Source organism: Equus przewalskii, chromosome 17, assembly GCF_037783145.1.
Source record: "Equus przewalskii isolate Varuska chromosome 17, EquPr2, whole genome shotgun sequence".
NCBI classification, from domain to species: Eukaryota; Metazoa; Chordata; class Mammalia; order Perissodactyla; family Equidae; genus Equus; species Equus przewalskii.
In genome coordinates, this window is record NC_091847.1 from 72,596,299 (window position 1) to 72,610,666 (window position 14,368).

A 14,368-nucleotide genomic window follows, 5' to 3' on the forward strand; every position below is an offset into this window, starting at 1 on the left:
TTAATAATTGTGGACATTAAACACAATTCCATTTTCAGGAGCAATGTTCAAACTGAGACATGTATAAGTTTGTACATTAAAAAAATTATCCAGCTTAAAATGACTAAACTGAAGTAAGAGGCAAGAGTAAAGTCACTTTCTGAGTTTCCTCTTGGGATCTCAGCACCAGTAAATGAAACATTGGTTTTTTGATGGAGAGAGAGAATAATCTGATTGTACTTTCAATCTAAATCTAAGGTAATAAATCAGTAAACCTTACTCCAGTGAAAACTGTCAGTTCTGCAAAATCTCGTATTTTGATATGTTTTGATAATGTAAAGAAGGTTTATTTGTAGTTTTATCGAATCTGATTTGTCTCTTTATCCCAGTTCATCTCTGTATCCCAGTTCCTGTAATAGGATACAATAGACAGAATTTACTGTAATTAATGAGTATGCTAAAGTGATGATAGCAGTTAGGAACATATGGTCAACTTCTATAGCAACAACATTTTGTCTTCTTTTGAGTCTTGGCGGATGTATCGTGTATTTCAGTTAACATTTGATGGCAACAAATAGTATGACAAAGAATTGGAATAGTCCCTTAGATTTAAAATTAGATTGGATTTGTAGTTTTATTTTGTAAGACCTTACGTGGATGTGTTTAAGAGAGACATAATCTAGGTTATTTTCAACAGTACTGTTTGAACTCACCTCACTAATAATTAGTCTAGCATTACTTTGAGAAAAGTAGGATTGTACATGGTGAGCCAAAGAGAATCATTATTTATATTATCATCACTCCAGGAAGAGGAAAGTCAAGTTAATTTTGAAAACAATTCAGTCCATCCAAAACAAAACAACACAACTAAACTATTTTAGTAAGTGTACTTAGTTTCCAAAGATTTCTTCCTTTGTATTTGTAAATTTATGGAAGTGTGTAGCTGTTACAGGCAAGGATATTGTGTTTTCCTTAACCATACAACTTTGTATTCAAAAGTTTAAAATATCTTTGAAAGATAATATCTGCTTTGTTAATTCTTTCATGCTGACCTGTTCAAGAGCCTTTAAAAGATGCCCAGTCTTGCGGCTGGCCCTGTGGCTGAGTGGTTAAAGTTCCACACGCTTGGCTTCTGTGGCCCAGGGTTGGCTGGCCCGGATCCCTGGCGCGGACCTGCTCCACTTGTTGGCCATGCCCTGGAGGCATCCCACGTACAAAGTAGAGGAAGACTGGCACAGATGTTAGCTCAGGGCTAATCTTTCTCAAGCGGAAAAAAAGAGGAAGATTGGCAACATATGTTAACTCAGGGCTAGTCTGGACAAAGCACAGGCGGTAGGTGTAAGTAGGCAAACATATTATGGTATGGTACAATGAAATGGGTAGAAATGATGGTGAGATTGTTTTCAGAACACCTTTCCTGTGAGCTGTTGAGGGAGATAAATGCACGAGGAAGGCAAAAAGAGACAGAGGACACTTTACTGTTAGCGGGGACCAGATTACAAGGCAGAACTCTAGAAGGCTGGTGATAACTTTGTAGGTGCTTTTCCCTAAGGCCCAAGTGACTTCAAACCGAAGCAGACCAAGTAGCCTGTGTTCTTAAAGCCCCCACCCCACATCCCGGATCTGACAGCTGGGGATGAGGGTGGGCTGCTCAGGAGCACACTCTCTGGGGTGGAGAGTGAAGGGTCAGCAGGGGGAGAATGCGTTTCCCCTCCAAGCTGCCCTTGGCTCAGGCTGGGCTAGGGTCTGGCTCCAGAAAAGGGCAGCTGGGTGGGAAGAGTGAGTGCAAACTGCCCTGCTCTGTTCCCCCTCGAGTCAGCCCATTGTTGGGTTGAGGAGAGAGAGGAGACCATGCTATGTGCACTCTGACCTTCGTCTCCTCACCTGCATGAAATATAGCCCATCAATGTCTTTGAACTTGCACTTTCTTAATCATTTATCATGACTAATTTTTGGAACAGGGAGTAGGGGTGGGGGTAGCGGGGAGGGAGTCTGTGCTCCCCCTAGAGGCTGACATACAAGATGCAAAGATATCTTCAGCCTTTGGTGAACTCTTGTTGAAATATTTTGGAATGATTGATTCCGTGCTATAATTAAATATTATGTATTTATAAATGCTATTAATAATTAAATAGCTTTCTTTTTATGTTTAATCTAATAGATAAACACACAGTAAACATCTTGAAGAGGTTTTCCTATTGAGAAATTTTCCTTATAATAAAAGCGAGTGCTTATATAGTTTGCATTATGTGTCTAGCATTGTTCTAAGCACTTCATGTGTGTTAACTCAGTCAGTCCTCACAATAACATATAACTATATGAGGTGAGTATTTTTTATTATTATCTTCATTTTTACAGGTGGAGAAATGTTAAGTGACGTGCCAAGATCACATAGCTAGTAAATGGCAGAGCCAGGAAATGGACCCAAATAGTCTAGTTCTAGATGTTGTTTTCAATCTTTATGGTATACGTTCTCTTAAATCATGTTAACTTAAACCTTAGCTATTGCGGATGAAATAGCAGACATTTTATGGTTACCTTAAAAACTAAGTTTAGCTGACAAATCAAAAAGAAATGATTCTGAAAACAGTTTTGGGAAACTTGCTTAAGGATCATTTGAGTATGTATTTTTAGTTTCATAACCTTTCCTGTAAAATACCCATGACTTTACATTATCTCATACTCCACTTTCCCTTGAGAGGAGTGGAACTCTTGTTAGTATATTTTTACTCTTTGACCAGAATTAGCATCTTTACCATGAAGCAAGAGTTTATGATCCAACTTTGGTATAAATGACATAGGCTATGGATTTTTGTCTTCTAGCAACAATAAATCAAGAAGGAGTATCCGAGTTTCTAATCCAAGAATGTTGCAATTTTGTTAAGTGGTGGTGGATATGATGTTGTATGATTGAAATTTCCTTCCAAATACACTTGAGGTGGATATAGTTCCTCACACATAGGAGAAGCTTGGTAAATATTTGTGGGATTCCATTAAACTGAAAGTCTCTCTAATCATTTAATTCCTTTTTTTGGTAGAAATTACAAGATCAATATGTGGGAAATTCAAATATATGATTATGTCATGAAATTGTGCTTGTGGCTGCTTTATTGTGTTAAAGGTAATGAGTCCCTTATGCTGTGTAGTGATACAGTATGGTGGCCAAATGGTACCCAGAGGTTTGTCCCCATCACTTGGAGACTGGCCAGGTGTTAAAGGCACAGTCAGCTTTCTTGTTGAAACACTCACATGTCAGCTGTAGTTATCTATCTGCGGTTATGTTAAATTATTGAAGGGTTATTGGACTTTGGCCTTTAGTTTCTTTCTCTCTCTCTCTTTTTTTCTATTGCAGCATTTGTACAATAAGATATTGGGTAAAATTCTCTTAAAGTGGGTTTTTGTTTTGGAAAAAAAAATAAGGCTTTCCTCAAACATCTGAAACTTTAAAGGAAATATTTTTCCTAACACTTTCTCATGTTCAGTTAGCATGAGATCAAGCTAGTTTTGTGAAAAATGCAGTGGTATGTGTGTGTGTGTGTGTGTGTGTGTATGTACACACACTTGTTGCTAGACACATTGGAAGTGAGAAGCCTCAACAGCAGGTGACCTTTTGATCCCCAGCTTTCTTACAGCTGGGATGATGGTCTTTATCCAAAGACATGTTTGTCACAGAAGTAGCTGCATGGGCTGTGAGAAGCACATTCAGAAGTGTTAGTAGTTAAACTTGACCGGAAGTTGAGATTTCTGGGGTTTGGGGAGAAGAGAAAGAGAAGGATCAAGGTGTGATTGAGGGGAATGGAGTCAGATGGGACCATATTTATAAGTGGACAGGGTAAATGGCTCGACAAATGTCTCTTTACCTGGATCATTCTGCCAGAAGTTATATATTTGGGATTTCAATTTTTTGGATTCCGATGGCTTTTTGGTTCTTCTGGAGAGCCTTTTAACTAATTAATACCTCACACCTTAACACACCTAGCAGTAGTTGCTGGGCACAAAGCCCTTTGAATCTAGAGATTCCTGGGAAGGATGTAGGAAGGATTGGTCTGGGTTGTTGGTGGGAATGCTTGGCATTAAAGATAAACTTTGTCTATTTTGCTGTTTTGCTACCCCTAGCCCTGGTAAAGTCCAAGGAAATTCTTCATAGTTGCACCCTGAGCATGACAGGTTCTCCAATATAGAGAAATGGCTTCTGACAAATAAATCATCATAGAAGTTGGTGTAACAGGATGGAAGTAGTTGTGAGTGCTGGAATTAACCATCACAGCTTAAAAACAAAAGGTCTAAGATTCCACACATTCAGGGGACTGTGAGCTGTTGTGTTCAGCCACCACCCCCAGTCTTATGGAGAGGCAGCCTTCACTACTCCTCTTGCCCACCCTTCCTCCCCAGGCTAAATAAGGGGAGGACTGGGAGGGAGGAGGTAACCTTGAAGGGAGGTTATGCTTCCTGAAGAGAGCCTGTTCCTTCCACTTTCCTCATTGGGGGAAAAAGTGCTCAATACCCTTTCTGAGATTGAGAAAGAAAGGACTCAAGAGAATGTGTGATGGTGATGGCATCCAAAAGACTGCCTCTCTACCAAGTATCCCTATAAGTTGGGACTGATGCTAATCTCTTTTCTGGAAGGTACTGAGTTACTGGACCATCAGAGCCCCTAATGCTATCCTGGGTGTGGAGGACACTATAGAAGATGGCCAGGCCTCTTGCTGGTGCCCCACCCGAAAAGGCCATTTGGGCAGAGGGATTCTATTAACAAAATGCTGAGACAAGGATTGGGAGGAAGAGGTCACTTTTCAAGCCAGATCTCTAACACCAGGGTGATGAATATGCAGGGAAGAAAGGCACCGTGGAGAACCAGCAGCTCCACAGAGGGTCACCATTTGGATGCCTGCCTCATATGGTAGAGACAACCAATGGCCAATTCAGTGTTAACCTGAGGAACAGAAAATACCAACCCAATGGAGCCTGCAGCATCCCTATGGGGCCATCTCTGGGGAAACCTTGGCCTCTCCTATCTTTCCTCCAGCCCAACCCTAGAAGGGAAGTCCTGGGAGGAAGAGGAAGGGAGAAGTGGTCCCAGGCACTGTAACCACCATTCTAACTTGCTTTGGGGGTTATAGGGTAGAGAAGAGCACCTTGAACTGAATATGAGATTGAAATCTTAAAATGAACAAGACTAAGTTTTTAAGGACTTGAAAGAACCCTTCTAATAACTGAAAGAGACAGAAACATTATGGAATCTGAGTAAGCTATTGGTAATAAGTAGAGTACCCGGGGCAAAGGGATCTGAAATGGCATAGTTTGGAGGCAGCAGTTGTGGGAAAAATAAAACTCACATGTTTATAGTTCAGCAACTTGAGACTGCTTAATTATCCAATTACATTATTATAGAATTGGAGAATTTAGAGGTCATTCTCTAATTTTACCCCTTCATTTACTAAGCTTGGCTGTTACCATCTCTCCCATTCTTCCAGGGAGCCATTAGAGAGATTGTTTATGATGCCAAAGATAGGTAATGGAGGGTTCTTTAGAGATTTCATGGTATAGAATAATCACGGGCACTAACATTGCCCAGATTGTACATTATCTTTCATTCTTATAACAGCCTGGCAAGACATAGCTATCATTATTATTTCAACCTTACAGATGAGGAAGCCAGGCTCTGAGAGGTGCGGAAACTGCTTCCGGGTCTCACAGCTATTAAGTGTGTGTGTGTTTAGTAGGGTGGTGGAAGGGCAGAATTTTCCTCCCTATTTTCTTTTATCCACCAAACCAACAATACCCCAAATTTCAAAAAAACAGTGATTTAAGAACATGTTGATCTGGTTGGAATTGGGCCAGACAGAAAGCAAAGTTAAGGTGGTTCAATCTTGCATTTTTCTACAATAAAAGCAACCACCATTTATTGAGCCAACACATATACCTCATTTCATTTAAGTTGACTTCAGAGGGATCTAAGAAACAGCAATATATCTGATGTGATTGTTTTGGCACGCCTCCTAGATCGGAGGTTTGGGTTTCTTACTTTTCAAAACCTGCATTTTAGAAACCCTAAATATTAATTTCCTATTGCTGCTGTAACAAGTTACCACAGACTTAGTGGCTTCAAACAACACAAATTTATTATCTTACGGTTCCGGAGGTTTGAAGTCTGCAATGCGTCTCACTTGGTTAAAATCAAGGTATTGGCAGGGCTGTGTTCCTTTTTGAAGGTTCTAGGGGGAAATCCATTCTCTTAACCCTTTCAGCTTCTAGAATCTGTCTGCATTCTTTGGATCATGCCCCTTCAGCCTTCAAAGCCAGCAATGGCCAGTGGAGTCTTTTGCATATCACACCATCTTAACTTTCATTTTCTGCCCTTCCCCATTCTAACTCTTCTCCCTCTTCCAATTTAAACATCCTTGTGATTACGTTGGGCTCACCCAGATAGTCCAAGATAATCTTCCCAGTTTAAAGTCAGTTGATTAGCGATCTTAATTCTATCTGTAATCTTAATGCCTCTTTGTCGTAGAACCTAACATACTCCATATTCAAAAGTTGTGGGGAATAGGACATATAAATTTGGGGAGGTCATTATTCTATCACATCCTAGTTTCACAACTAGGTCGTTGTTATAATGATTATTTTTTCCAATTCTAGATAAATTTTATTAGATTCTTTAAATAAAAATATAATTTGTTAACAAATATGAAGAGTCCACTGGGTTAAGATTTAGGATTTTGATAGTAGTTAAAAAAATTAGTTTATGGATTTTAGGAACATTTCATTTATAACTGCTGCTGCAATTTTACGTAATATACTTTTTATACTTTAATATGTAGAACATTAATAGAATATTGAACTGAAGGAACTTTTAGAGTTTACCTCCTAATAGTTGCATCTGCCTCTTTACGTTTTGGAAACTGAGACTTACTTCCTCAAATCATTAAGCAAATTACTGACTTCCTCAAATTATTAAGCAAATTGGTGGAGAACTGGTACCAGCGTCTTACAACTTTTTATGACCTCATAAGGTTTAAAAAGAAGGGGATTCAGATTTCTGGATTTTATTCTTACTGTATCTTTCACAAGAAATGAAGGACAATTTTCATACTTAGAACATTCACATGTGTTTGACTTGACTCTGAGTAGAATGTACCTCTGAAAACTTTCCAGGAAAATTGATTCAACTGATATCTATGTTTGGGCATATGTCCATTTCTATCCTCGCTATTAAAAGTGTAAAACTTCATAAATCATGATTGGAGAAAGGGATGATGTTCCAGACAGAGGAAGATTTTCTGTGGTTAAAGGTGTAGGTAGTTTTGTTTGGAATGAGTCTTTATTTTTTTCCTTAAGACATATTTTGATGAGTCCTGGTGGCTAGTGTTTAAAATCAACTATTTATTTTACCCCCTTTCAACTTTACTGAATAAGTTTCATTAGAAGAATCATATTGTGGAAGGTACTCCTAACACCCATACGTGAAACACGTTTACCTGGGCCTCAGTCATTATCCTGTTTCTGTCCATACCGTCACGTATTGCTTGGTGACGGGGATACATTCTGAGAAATGTATTGTTAGGCATTTTCATTGTTGTGTGACATCATAATGAAGGGGAACAATATTTGCTACCCTAAAATGTATTTCTTTATTTTCAAAAAAAATTTTTAGTTTTTACAAATCCTCACTTATTTATTTACTTTTTAATAAGTTTAAATCCTTGAAGACTACAGCATCACACGGATTCTGTATCCAAAGGCCTTAGCAGGAAGGTTGCTTCAGAATTTGGTACAAAGCATGCTACTGTTTCCATGAGCAGGAATTACCTTTCCCCAGGCTGCTCTGGTTTTGTTAGGTTTGCCGCCAGGAGTCACTGTGCTGTTCTTTGCTTTGTACACATAAGCACATCTCTTGCCTAGATGGAATTCAGTTTCACCTCGAGCATAAACGCCTTCAATTGTAAGAAGGGCTGTGTGCTCCCTTTGCTTCTGGAGACCCCTCTTATGGCCAGCAAAAATGGCCTTGGACCACAGACTTCCAGAAATACTTATCATTTTAGAAGTCCTGTCTCCAGCAGGCGTCCACAGCCTCCAAGATGGTGGAAAGAGCAAAGTGTATCTTTTTAATATGAGATTACTTTAGACTGATGATTTTTAAGAAAGAAAAGACTCAAAGTTTTTCTTGTTATCTCTCCCTTGACTGCCTAAAAGAATTTAGATTAAAAAACCTATCTCAGGAAGTGAGCTATCACCTTAGTTTAACATGAACTAGGTAGTAAACAGGGAGGAACCTAGAAAAGCCTGTTTTTGGGGCTCCCCTCTGTGTTCTTCTGTTTCTGTGTGACCAAACACTTGTTTTCTGAATGTTTTCTCCTTTTCACCTACCTGTGAATTGCCTTCCTTACCTTTGAAATCCCTGACTTGCTCTACCCCAACATCTTCTTTTGTCTTTAGCTGAGGTTGATATTTAAGGTGAGGGCTTTCACAATTTTGGCTAGTGACTTGATTTTCCTAGGTTTCTCCCATGTATACGTGTTGTTAAACTTCTGTTTGTTTTTCTCCTGTTAATCTGTCTCATGTCAATTTAATTCTTAGACTAGCCAGAAGGACCTAGAAGGGTAGAGGAAAATCTCTTCCTCCCCTACAATACTGACACAAACCTAGATGGTATAGCCTACCGTACGCCTAGGCTATATGGTACTAATCTTATGGGACGACTGTCATATGTGTGTTTGGTCATTGACTGAAATGTCATTATGTGGCACATGACTCTATTGTCAGTGTAAGGGGGTTTCCAGCCTGTGTGAAAATGTAAGATGTGAAAATAAGAATGAAGCCCACAGTTTCCTCAGTGCTGCATGTATTAAAGGGTAATTTGCATGCAAGCTCACATTATAGAGAACCAGTTGCTCTCTGGTTTCATGGATAATAAGACCAGCTTATGGAATGTTTTCCATTGCATAAAGCCTATTAAAAGCCAGAAGAGAAAAACAGTACTCTCCACTGACATTGGGATCAACTGAGAATGTGGTGGTTTTAGTGGCATTACATAACATAAAAAAAGTTGGAATCATAATTTTAAAAATTCCTAGATGTAGATAATAGGTATTTACTTAAATAATATGAAAACTCTGCAAAGGATATTTTTGTCATACTGGGCTCCTTTAAGAAAAGTCTGGAGAAAGCCAAACTGTGATTTAAGTCCTTTAACAACTATTCCTAGTATTATCTTTTAAAATTTGCTTTTTTACAAAGTACGAAAACATTGCTCTGAGGCTTTTTCCGGACATAAAACCTTAACTTCGTGTTTATCTGATTTTGTCTTAAGTCTTTACGAACTTTTATTCATGGTTTCAATTTTGATTTTTAGTTTTTACAGCTGAAAATGGCTAAAGCATTTTGAAGATCAAGTAAGTGACTAAGGTAGATTATTTGTGTTATTCCAATAAGGATCTTGGTGCTATGACCCTTGAGGAACTCTCTTTGTAGTTTTCTTCAAGTACTCTTTTTCCTTTATCACTTGAGTCTTTTTCTTTATAAACTATTCTGTTTCCAGATTTCAGGAAGTATTCTGTTCATGATTGTACCCGGTATCAACCACCATTTAGGTGGTTGGTTTGATCTACATTAGAATTTAAAATTTCACTATAAAAATGTTTATTAAAGGTGGAATTTACCTGAGAATATTTATACACAAATCTCTGAGGCTTTGAAATAAAGGAGTTCACTCTCCATATTTAGAAACACTTGCATTTGTTAGGAAGCTAAGTTGCTCTAACAAAGATCTCAATATATAGTGGCTTAAACAAGATACAAGTTTATTTCTCTAATAAATAACATTCCACCAGTAGGCAGGTTATTCTGAATCAGGTAAGTGGCTCTGCTCCAAAAGTAAGATGTTGTCTTGTCCCTTTGATTAAACTGGCCCACCATCACCACATCCTCCTTCTAGCCCATAAAAAGGGGGAAAAGGAAAGTGGAGGGCAAGTAGCTTTCTTTTAAGGAAGTAACCTGTAAGTTGCGCATATTGCTTCTACACATATCCTATTGGCCTGTTAGTCATGTGGCCATACCCAATTGCAAAAGGCTAGGAAATGTAGTCTCTATCTAGGTGGCCACCTACTCAGCTTAAAGTTTAGGAGATTCTTGTTAGTAAAATGAAGAAAAGGAAACTAGAAGTGTTTGTTAAGGTTCAAAGAATTAGTCATGAAATATATTCCTAACTTGGAGAAGGAATCAAAGTGGTGTGATATGAGGGAGTTAAACATTATGTTTTGAGTTTACATTGTTTTATCTGGTTAGGACAACTGACAAGAACATGGCTCATGTGCTACTAGGCCTGTTTCAATACCTGTATGAACCAGTTAACTTCAAAGTTATGTCTCACAGACATGGCCTGCACTTTTTATCCTTTATCCTGACTCGCAAAAGCGTACCATATGTGAAACATGGAGAAATCCCCCAAAGAACAATACAGGACGTTTTGAGTAACTACTGCGTGCAACACACTGTGGGAAAGACTCTGATGGACTGTCTTAGGTGAGCCTCTGGAGGTTGTCGGGTGCAGGTAACCACTCGGGAGCAGGAGTCCCTGGGACGTGTGGGTTTTGGTCTCCATTAGCAGGGAGTCCCTCTCTCACAAGGGAGCCAATTCCATTTTCAGGCTGCTTTTGTTGTTTGAAAACATTGTTATGTTGAGTCCAAGTCAAATTGTTCTCCAATACATTTTCTAGTCAGTTTAATTTCTACCTTCAGGGTCTAGAAAGATTAGTTTAAGTCCGCACGTGACAGTTCTTGACATGTTTGAAGGGAGTTACGCGGATGTCTCCTCCCACACTCCCACCACGACAATAACCCTGGATATTTATTGAGTGCTTACCATGTTTCCATGTTCTAAGCACTTTAGATGTATTAACTCACATAATTCTCACTGGGCTTATGAAGTAGGGACTGTCTACTCCATTTCATATAGATGAAGAAATTGAGGCACAGATAGGTTAAATAACTTGCCCAGATTCACACAGCAAGTGAGTGGCATGTTCTAATTTGTCAATGTTTCATTTAAAATGTTGTCCCTAGACCATAACACTGGTTGCTATACCAGATGCGCTATGGTCCCCTGTAGGGCACTGTTTTACCTCCCTTTCTCTGGATGCTATATTTCTATAAATATAAATCATCAGGAGAATTTTACTTGTGGGGAAAAAAACCATATTCCATTGACAGCAGTTCAGTAAGTTGTCTTTATATTAAAGAGGCTATGTTCCTGAATTTGAGATGATATGATGGGTTGACTGAATGCAGGCTTGATATGGCAGCTGCATTCAATTTAATATAATCTGTAAAGCCATTGCACTTTTCTTAAATAGGAAAGTAATTAGTAAAAAAAAGAAGTTAAGAAAGATTTTTATTAATACCTGTGTGAAACAATGGAGATAAATCAGGGATTAGGAGAAAGGCTAGAAGCTTCTAGAATTAGGTGCTATGTCCAGGAGGTGCCTGCCATTATCACACTGCCCTTAAAGGGTGGGCCCTAGTATGGGACTACCAGTATTGCAGTCCTGATTCTCTTTCTTTTAGCTCTGTGACATCAGGCAGGTTCCTTAATCTATTTGACTCTCAACGTCATCATTGTAGCAGAACCTACATCATAGGGTAGTTGGGAGGACTAAATGAAAGACTTAATGTGGAGTGGTTAGTTAGGTAGTTGATACTGGTAGATAGTCAATATATGTTGGTTATTATGTGGAAATAGACAAGATAAAATCTGAGCTGGTTTTGAGGTAAGAATAGTCAGGACTTTGCAGAGATATAAAGGAATCAATACTTAAAAATAATTCTTAAGATTTTGATCGTGAAGGGCTTTGAATAGAGTGGTACCTTTTGAGTCATGGAGCAAAGCCTGTCTTGTGGCTGCCGGGTATAACCTGACTGGGGTTGAGGTGGTCACTCTTCTGAAGTGATGGGGACTCCAGTGCCTCTGCTCATGGTCTTTGGAGTTGTAGAGCTTGGTCATAATTGGTTTTTCTCTGATTTCTTGCAGCATTACAAAGAAAAATGTGCAGAAACTTTTATTTTAGTTGATATAGTCAGTAGTTATTAAAAAAAAATCTTCCTATCCCTCCCAAAAGAGTTCTGTAGACCATCCAGCAGTATTTGTAATTGTGACCCTACTTGCTCCTTCTTGAAAAACAGTTGTACAATTTTTGCCGTAGGGTCGTTTGTTCAGAGATGAGTTTCAACTTCCTCAAATCATAGAGTAAACGTATGAACTATAAATGAATTTAGTTCAGCAAATGATTTTTAAGTACTTAACTGCATTTGACACTGTTCAGGTTGATTGTTTCATGTTGATTGAAATTTTAGGAAAAACCCCCTAACTCCTACCCTGGCACTAACTCAGGCTTAAGGGACACCTAAAACTTGGTAAAGGCCTCGATTAGAAATAGCTTCCTCATTAATTTAGTTGAACTGATTTCACCTTACAATTCAACTGAACCTTTCCTTTTTATTTAACAAAAGATCTCTTCCAGCTAATTACTTCAGACTCTTTTTTTCTCCTGGAATTATTCTCATTTTGGGAAAGTTTGGGAATATGTACAAGATGTGAATGAAAACTTGACTATTAAAAAAATCATGTCTGACTCAGACTCAGGTTTTCTGCATGTTTAAATTTCTTTTTTCCTTGTTAGGTTGTAAATTCTTTCAAAGCAAGACCTCTTTCAAACTGTTTGGTTTGTGGTCCTTGGATGGGACCACAAAAAGATAGAGTATAATGTGCTGTAAAGATGGGGGCCTTAAATAAATAATGACCAATCTTAAAATAAATCTTTAAAATTAAGGAAAGGAGTGAACCATAAAATTGGCAGCTATTACTCAATTTATTATGAGTAATAGTATGGTTAAGGGGCAACATTGTCTGTTTTTTTCTGCAACCTTTTTAATCAAGGCTACTGAGAATCTGAGAGGCCTCCTCCTGGGCTCCTGTCTTAGGTGTTGCCTCCTGCTAGGTTCTGATGGGTGAGGTGCTAGTCAGTGGGTGGAAGAGACTACAAAGGATGCAACATTTTCTGCCTCTTTATGTTCATTAGATTTAAACACAGCTTCCTTTATTAAGGCATTCAGAAAAAATTGGAATTTTGGCTGGAATTCTTGTGCAAAACAATCATGGATTCACTCTGAAAGGTTGTCATGAGAACTAGAAATAGTGTTTTGCTGAATGACACTGGGCCCAATCCCAGCAACCCCTAGTATTCTCTCAGCTTATCAACTATAGATAATCTTGATTTTGACAAGAAGGAATTAAGTTAGAAACTATGCTATAATCACTGGGAAATTACAGTGTCCTTTGTTTATTCTTCGTTAGAATCATTTTACCAACTCTGAAGAGAGGGACCACGTTTTAGACTTTTCTTGTGTCCTCTATAGCTCCTACTAAGTGTTAGGCACATGCTTGATTTATTTCTCTCCCCAAATTGAACCAAGATGACTTCTTCTCTTCCATATTCCTGAAAGGATCCTTGACCTTAGTTAACATGGTCTGTCATCACTAGGTTCACTTTACTTAAGAGGAACTTAAATATTTAGGGGATAGCTTGGGCGGGGAAGAGGATACAGACTGAAGAATTCCATCTTGGATCCTGGAATCTTGGCTTTGCTACTTACTAGCTGTGTGATCATGAGCAAGTTTTAAAATTTTTCTGAGCCTCAGTTTCTTCATTGGTAAAATGGGAATTACGCCTGTCCCTCAAGTTTGCTGTAAGGCCCGGAAGTGAGGAATACAACATATTTATATAAATATATTTAAGATATATTTTAGGCTGTTCCTAAAAAAATGAAGACTTGACAATCCACTTAACTAGCAGCTCCTCAAATAAAAATACTGCCCATTGGCCGGTATGCAAAGTCTGTAAGTCTACGCAAATCTTTATGACATGGTCTATATACGTTCCGAGCAGCTGCGGCCAGTACTTCCTTCTGAATGGCTTTTCACCCAACCTCATGACAGCGGTGAACTAGTGTTATAAGAAGCAGTCCTACTAGCTGCCACCATCTCTTAATCAAACCGCGTATGACATTCATTCAGTTACATTATCCTTCAGTTGTCTTAAGATGCCTTGCCTGCAATAGTTTGTGAATGTGTGTGAATATGGGCCATATCTGGCATCTGAGCCCTGTCATTTACCCACACTTCATTCTGTGAGTTACAACTAAAATGAAAACAATGTTAACTCTTTAGGTAATTATATATTAAGGAATTTCTTAGTTATGATAGATTTTGACTCTTTCATTCAAATATTGAAAATTGAATTGATTATAATAATATATATGTCAGGGTGGGGAAAGATGTGGCCTTGTGTCTCATTATTCGATGTTGTACATTATTAAATCTTTAAATATATGCTTA

General features: G+C 38.4%; 1 protein-coding gene and 1 pseudogene across 2 annotated transcripts in view; one reads left to right on the top strand and one right to left on the bottom strand.

Moving 5' to 3' along the window:
• PLCL1 (phospholipase C like 1 (inactive)) overlaps positions 1-14,368 on the top strand; it is a 310,279-nt gene that overhangs the window by 6,265 nt on the left and 289,646 nt on the right. The window lies entirely within an intron of this gene.
• Positions 7,648-8,067, bottom strand: LOC103563424 (large ribosomal subunit protein eL33 pseudogene; annotated as a pseudogene).